Raw genomic sequence first — 6,643 nt, forward strand, 5'->3', positions numbered from 1 at the left:
TTAGGTGGTTGGAGCTGCTATAACAAAATAGCTTAGACTAGGTGATTTATAAATCAGAGAAGTTTATTGCTCACAGTTTAGAAGGCTGGGGAATAGAAGCTCAAGGGGGCCAAGAGTGTTGACATCTGGTAAGGCCTGTTCCTTATAGACGGTGCCTTCTTACTGTGTCCTTACACGGCTGAAGGGGACAAAAGGTTCCTTCCAGCCTCTTTTACAATGGTACTTACCCCATTCTTGAAGGGGGTGCCCTCAGGACCTAATCACCTCCCCAAAGCCCCACCTCTTAATACCAACACATTGGGATTAGATTTTAACATAGAAATTTTAGAGAGACACAAACATTCAAACGATGGCAATTGGGACTGTTGAGCAGGGCTCCCTTGATGAGACCACTGACCAGTGCTGTTCAAGAACCCCCATGACACTCACTGTGACCCAGCCACAGCTCCACGTACCTGCTCATTCTGCCTCCGCTTCAGAATCTGGCAACACTGTGCCCAGCTGCTTCCTCCATGTGTGTTCACATCCACGCTTCCCCAGGGAGAGGCCATAACTGGTCAGCTTTGCCACTGTCCATCATGAAGACCCCCACGGGGCATTGCAGAGTTCTTACTGATCAAATTCCAGCAGGCATCAGAATGATGTAAATGTGAATTAGTGGTGCACGGTCCTGAGACTCAGGTTGTATGAACTGCTCTTGAATAAAGCAGCATGGCCTATGTTTTATATTTTATATAGCCTGGAATATTTTTATGTTTCTACTCACATACCCTTCCCAGACTCTTGTATCTATCATTCTACTCTCTACCTCTATGTTATCAACTTTTGCTAGAACATACATTGGGAAAAGGGCATTCTTTTCAATAATAAATAACTTGATGGATTTGTTGAAGATCAGCTGGGTGTAAATATGTGGATTTATTTCCGGGCTCTCTATTGTGTTCTATTGGTCTATGTGCCTATTTTTATACCAATACCATGCTGTTCTTGTTACTATAGCCTTGTAATATACTTCAAAGTCAGGTAGTGTGTGATGCTTCCCACTTTGTTCTTTTTGCTCAGGATTGCTTCAGCTATTCAGGCTTGTTTTTTTCTTTTTTTCCCCCTCTACTGCACATCATCCTTTATTTCTAGACAAGATAAAATCTATTCTTATTTTTGAGGTTCTTTTAAGCACCACATTGAAGAAAATCAAATCCTAATTAATTTTGCTTCTTTTTATTTTGCACTTGAAACTCTAGCAGAGTTAATATTGGCATCCATTGTCCATTGACCTTCACATGGTCTTCAAACCAATCAAATTGGGGCTTTTCAAAATGTTTTGTGCCAATAAAAGAAGGCCTGGTCCTTGCTCCTTTGGACTCCTGGACACTATTTGGATTGGGTTTAGAAGATGCAGAATCACAGATGTTTCTTGGCCTGAGTTTTTAATGGTAGATAAGAAGAAGAGAGAGCAGGAGGCTGGCTGTTGACAGCAGGGCACTGCCAATGGCCTTGGTGGTGCCATTAGTTGGATTGGGGGCAGCTGCAGTTCTCTGGAAGGAGTTACTTGAAAGTGTCACAGCAGTTGTTGATTTGAACAAATCTGCATGGATGCCAGAAGCAGCACCCCCCACCCAAGTCTGGCCACTGTCATTCTGCCCACAGCCCCTCCATTGGAGCCTGGTGACTCTCACAGGGTGCTGGGTACGTGGAGAACCATGAGCTCCAGATGGAAGCAGGCAAGGCCTATCTTGGTTCTTTTTCGGTTCCACGTAAGTTTTGGGACTTTTTGTTTGTTTCTGTGAAGAATGTCATTGGTATTTTGATCGAGATTGCATTGCATCTGTAGGTTGCTTTGGGTAGAAGAAAAGCTTTTTTAATGTATAGCTTTTGTTGAAAATATTGATGTTCAAAAAAATAATTTTGAATCTATTAAAACATTTGCATTTTACTTAATTAAGATCAGAAAGGTTGTTTTTATTGTTAGAAGATACTTTAATTCTCTTAAAGACTAACAGACTTAATTTCTACACAAATGATTGACTAGTGTAGCAAGAAATAAATGAGTGCACATAATTACTTAATCACCAGCAATTATCCAGATCACTTTTCAAAGGATTTTTGGATACATAAAAAAAAAAAAAGGAAAATATTGCAGTCATATTTTGCTGTGTACAGAGGCATTTGATCCTAACTCTTCACTGTTACTACTTACTTCTTTTTCAGTAGAGGGGACCCTTGTTATCTCCCAGAGATTCACTAGGGTGATTATGTGGACAATAATTCAGGACCATGCGTCCTGTACACAGGACGAGTATTGCAATGCTAACATCTGTCATGGGTTGCTTTACTAAGACCCAAGATATCAGTGTTTATTACTACTCTAGGCTTTTCCTTTTTGTTTTTTCTTTTTCAGGAGGAATTGGTGAGCCCACAGGTAGAAAGTAGTGCTCTTGGCTACTTGGAAAGGCAATAGCCATGAAAAGGTGACAGGAAAAGCCATTCTTATTCTGACGGCAGCACCCTCCCCGTCAGGCCACCTGCTCCGGCAGGGCCCTCCCCTTCCACCAACTCTGAGCAGCCCCGGTCTTGCTGGGCTGGTTTGCTCATTTTCATTTCTGTATATCATCACCCCATCTTGCAAACCTTTCACATTTATTCATGCATTTTCCTGTAGATGGATTCTTTTTAAATGTGTGTTTTTTTACTGGGCTGTGGCTCCACACAGTGTTGGCAGGAGGAGAGAAAGTGTGGTGATGAGAGACAACGTTAAAAATGTGAGTCAGGGTCCTATTGCGGAGAAAAGTAAAATTCCAGTAAGAAGTTTACCCTGCTCTGTTAGGCAACGAGGCTTCCGAGTGGAGTGGTGGAAAACACAGGCTAGGTGCTCTGTGAGTTTCACGGACAGCCCTTCCCACTTGGGACAATTCAACTAATATCTCGTAACCTCAGCTTTCTTATCTAAAAAAATAGATATCATACGTAGGGTGATTGTGAAGGTTAAATGAGTTAACACTTACAAATGACTTAGGCCAGCGCCCAGCAAGCACACAGGAGGCTCTCCACCAGTGAGGGCTACATGCAACAGGTGTCCACCACTGGTTTTTGAACACTCAAGTGGAGTTTTTAGAGCAGGGTGAAAGGCAGGTCTGGTGGTTCAGCTGCTCTGCTCTCCTGAGGAGCCTGGTTCTCAGTGACCTGGGGCAAGCTGCTGGTACAAGCAATGCTGGGGAACAGCTAACAGGCAGAGAAAAACCTGGACAGTGGGGATGAGAAAATAATGTTTTCCAACATCCCATCCTTTACCTTTGCAGACCAATCCTGGATGGGCAGTTTGGAATTATAACCTGTAATTAGAAAACTCTTGTCTTTTATAACCATCAGCAACTGAACCGCTGGTGGAATTTCAGATCAGCAGGAGAGGGATTTTTACTGAAACGGCACAATGTAAGATTATCCCCATGTTGCCTAAGCAGGGGCAGGATCTGCTGAGCTTGGCAGGGATTCCTGCTGGAAGTTGCCTGCAGTGAAGTTGTCTCTGCAGAGCTGAGTCATCTCAGTGAAGCCACACTATGGATCAACAAAACCCAAGGAGTCTGAGAAGGAGGAACGGAGGCTGGACTCCAGATGGATCGTTTGAGGAGTTTGAGAAAGGGACCATTTGCTGAGTTAGCAATGACAACAAGGAACAGTGTAGAACCCCGAAGCTAGCAAACTGCGAGAGGCTGAATTACCCTGGGCCTGAATGAATAAGGGGAGGAAAGGATTTCCAGAACCAGAGGGGACCCGTGGGCTGAAGCTGTGGGCTTTGGGAGAGGGTGAATTCATCCGGTGGTGCACTAGTAAGGAGGGAGCTGTGACAATGAAAACCTAAACTTTCTCCCACCCCACCCTCCAGTCGCCCACCAGGGCACCCATTGACAAAACCTGTCTGGAAGCTAGAAGGCATGGGGGCCAGTTGATTAAGTTCATAGAGGTCAGCTCTCCCAAGGCACGGAGCAGGTGGGGAAGACAGGGGCATGGTCCTGAGGGGCAGATGGCAATGTCCAGCAGAAACAGAGGTATGGCAAAAATCAGGCAGCCCATCCAATTATTTTGAGTAAAGCTGATCTCATAAAAGAAACCATAATTAATATGAAAAGTAATAACTCGAATAATAAAAATAGGGGCTTTTAGGTAGTAGGCATTCCTTATGGGCCAGGCACTCCCATTCAGATACTTAATCTTCGCAATATGCTCTCATCATGCCTATCATTCGGATGAGGAAAACTTAGAGAAGTTAAATGAGTTGCCCAAAGGCTCATGGCTCCTAAGAAACAACGGAATCAAGTTCAGTCCCAGGGGTTCCGAAGCCAAAGTCTGAGCTGTTTCACCCCTTGAATAACCTCCTGACCCTTTATTTACCCTGTTGCTTCATTTTTTACTCAATTAGATGGATATATTTGCATAAAACTCAAACATTATAAAAAGTATAGAGTAAAAATTTCAATTCAGTTCTTTCAGAAGTTATCACTATTTAACGGTGTGTCTTTCTCCTTCTGCGTCCTTTCCCCGCACCTGTACAAACTTACACACATGTGAGCACAGACACAACCTCTTTTGCAGAAAAGGAAAACTGAAGCTTAGAGAAATTAAGCGATTTACTGGCAGTCTGTTTCTACCGGCCATCCACCATGAATAGGGCCATTTTGTTTATATTAATAATTTTCTCTAACTTCTTATTATTTTGGATTTTTTTCTTTTACTTTGGACCCCTGTCTCCCCTAGTGACTCGATTAAACTGTGGCTTAAACCCATATAGACATATATATGAGGTCTAAAACTTCCTAGTTCCTGTAGGCAGTATACACCTATAAGAGCCAAATAAGTTAAAGACCAACACGGTTTCAAAATGAAAAATAAAATTGTTGATCTTACCGCACCACAATTTAATTGAAGAAAAATTGTCAATGGTTGGGTTTAACAACAGGAAAACATTTTATTCCTTACTTGTAGACTTAGTTCTTTAGGTTTGAGCATGATGGTCCATTCTTAAGTCATCATCATCATTGCTTATTTTTTTCCTTTTAAACAGAAAACAACATACTCACTTTTGACCCTATGTCCATTCAATGAAAAAGTGTGTGCCCAAACAATACCAGAACATTTTAAAAGGACTATTTAACAAAAATATTTTCTTTGTGTCTCTATAACTACATGTTCTGGTAATGAACTTTTGATTAGTACAGAGCTGGGTATACACAAAGAAGCCATACTTCCTCAATAGTACTAACTATAACACCACTGTACCTGAACTATTATGTCTACTACGATGATTCGAGAATTTTTATCCGGGGCCATGAGAGGTGGCGCATGCACTCTGGGAGGCTGAGGTGGTAGATCATCTGAGCTCACAGAATTTGAGACCAGTCTGAGCCAGAGCAAGACCCTGTCTCTAAAAATAGCCAGGCATTGTGGCGGGCGCCTTAGTCCCAGTTACTTGGGAGGCAGGAAGACCACTTGAGCCCAAGTGCTTGAGGTTGCTGTGAGCTATGTCACCATGACACTCTACTGTGAGTGACAAAGTGAAACTTTGTATCAAAAACAAAACAAAACAAAAGAAAGAATTTTTTTCCTTTTTGGACTATTGCTACGTTTTTGTTTGTATAGCACAAGATAAGGTGATTCGACCTCTGGTTGACCTCATTTTCATTCTAGTTTCTCCTCAATTCTTTCCTCATTAATCTGTTCCAGTTAGAGTGTATTACTTCCCACTGTCATTTTCTTTCTTTTTCTTTTTTGAGACTAAGTTTCACTCTGCTGCCCAAGCTAGAGTGTCACAGCATCATCGTAGCTCACAGAAACCTCTTCTGGGCTCAAGAGATCCTCCTGCTCAGCCTCCTGAGTAACTGACCACAGGTGCCTATCACAATGCTGGGGTAATTTTTCTATTTGTAGAAAAGGTGGGGTTTCACTCTTGCTCAGGCTGGTCTTGTACTCCTAAGCTCAAGGGATCCTCCCACCTAGGACTCCCAGAGTGCTAGGATTACAGGCATGAGCCACCACGCTTAGCTACCACTGTCATTTCCATGAAGCCACATCTATACCTCTGTTTATTTGGTAACTTTATTTGTTTTATTTATTTATTTTTTTGAGACAGAGTCTCACTATGTCATCCTCGGTAGAGTGCCATGGCATCACAGCTCACAGCAACCTCAAACTCTTGGGCTTTAGTGATTCTCTTGCCTCAGCCTCCGAAGTAGCTGGGACTACCGATGCTGTCACAAAGCCTGGCTATTTTTTTGTTGCAGTTGTCACTGTTGTTTAACTGGCCTGGGCCGTGTTCAAACCTGCTAGCCTGGGTGTATGTTGGTGGCATCCTAGCCGCTGAACTATGGGTGCCACTTATTAAGTAACTTTAAAAACCAAAATTTTAGTCCAAGAAAATGTCTTTGAATTTTATCACTGAAAATCTCATGATTTGGCCTTGTAATTCATTAATAAATCCTAAGCTCAATAGCACATAGAAAATGCTGTCACTTGGATCTCAGGACACACCAGTGCAGGTGAACCCAGCTGTGCCTGTGAATGTGCAGGAGTGAAATGCTGCCCTTCATGTGATTATAAGAACAGTATCTGTGATGTCACCCCCTCCCAACTCTGCCCCTTCATGTGATTACAA

Source organism: Otolemur garnettii, unplaced genomic scaffold (genome assembly GCF_000181295.1).
Source record: "Otolemur garnettii isolate 467f Iridium unplaced genomic scaffold, OtoGar3 scaffold00084, whole genome shotgun sequence".
NCBI lineage: Eukaryota > Metazoa > Chordata > Mammalia > Primates > Galagidae > Otolemur > Otolemur garnettii.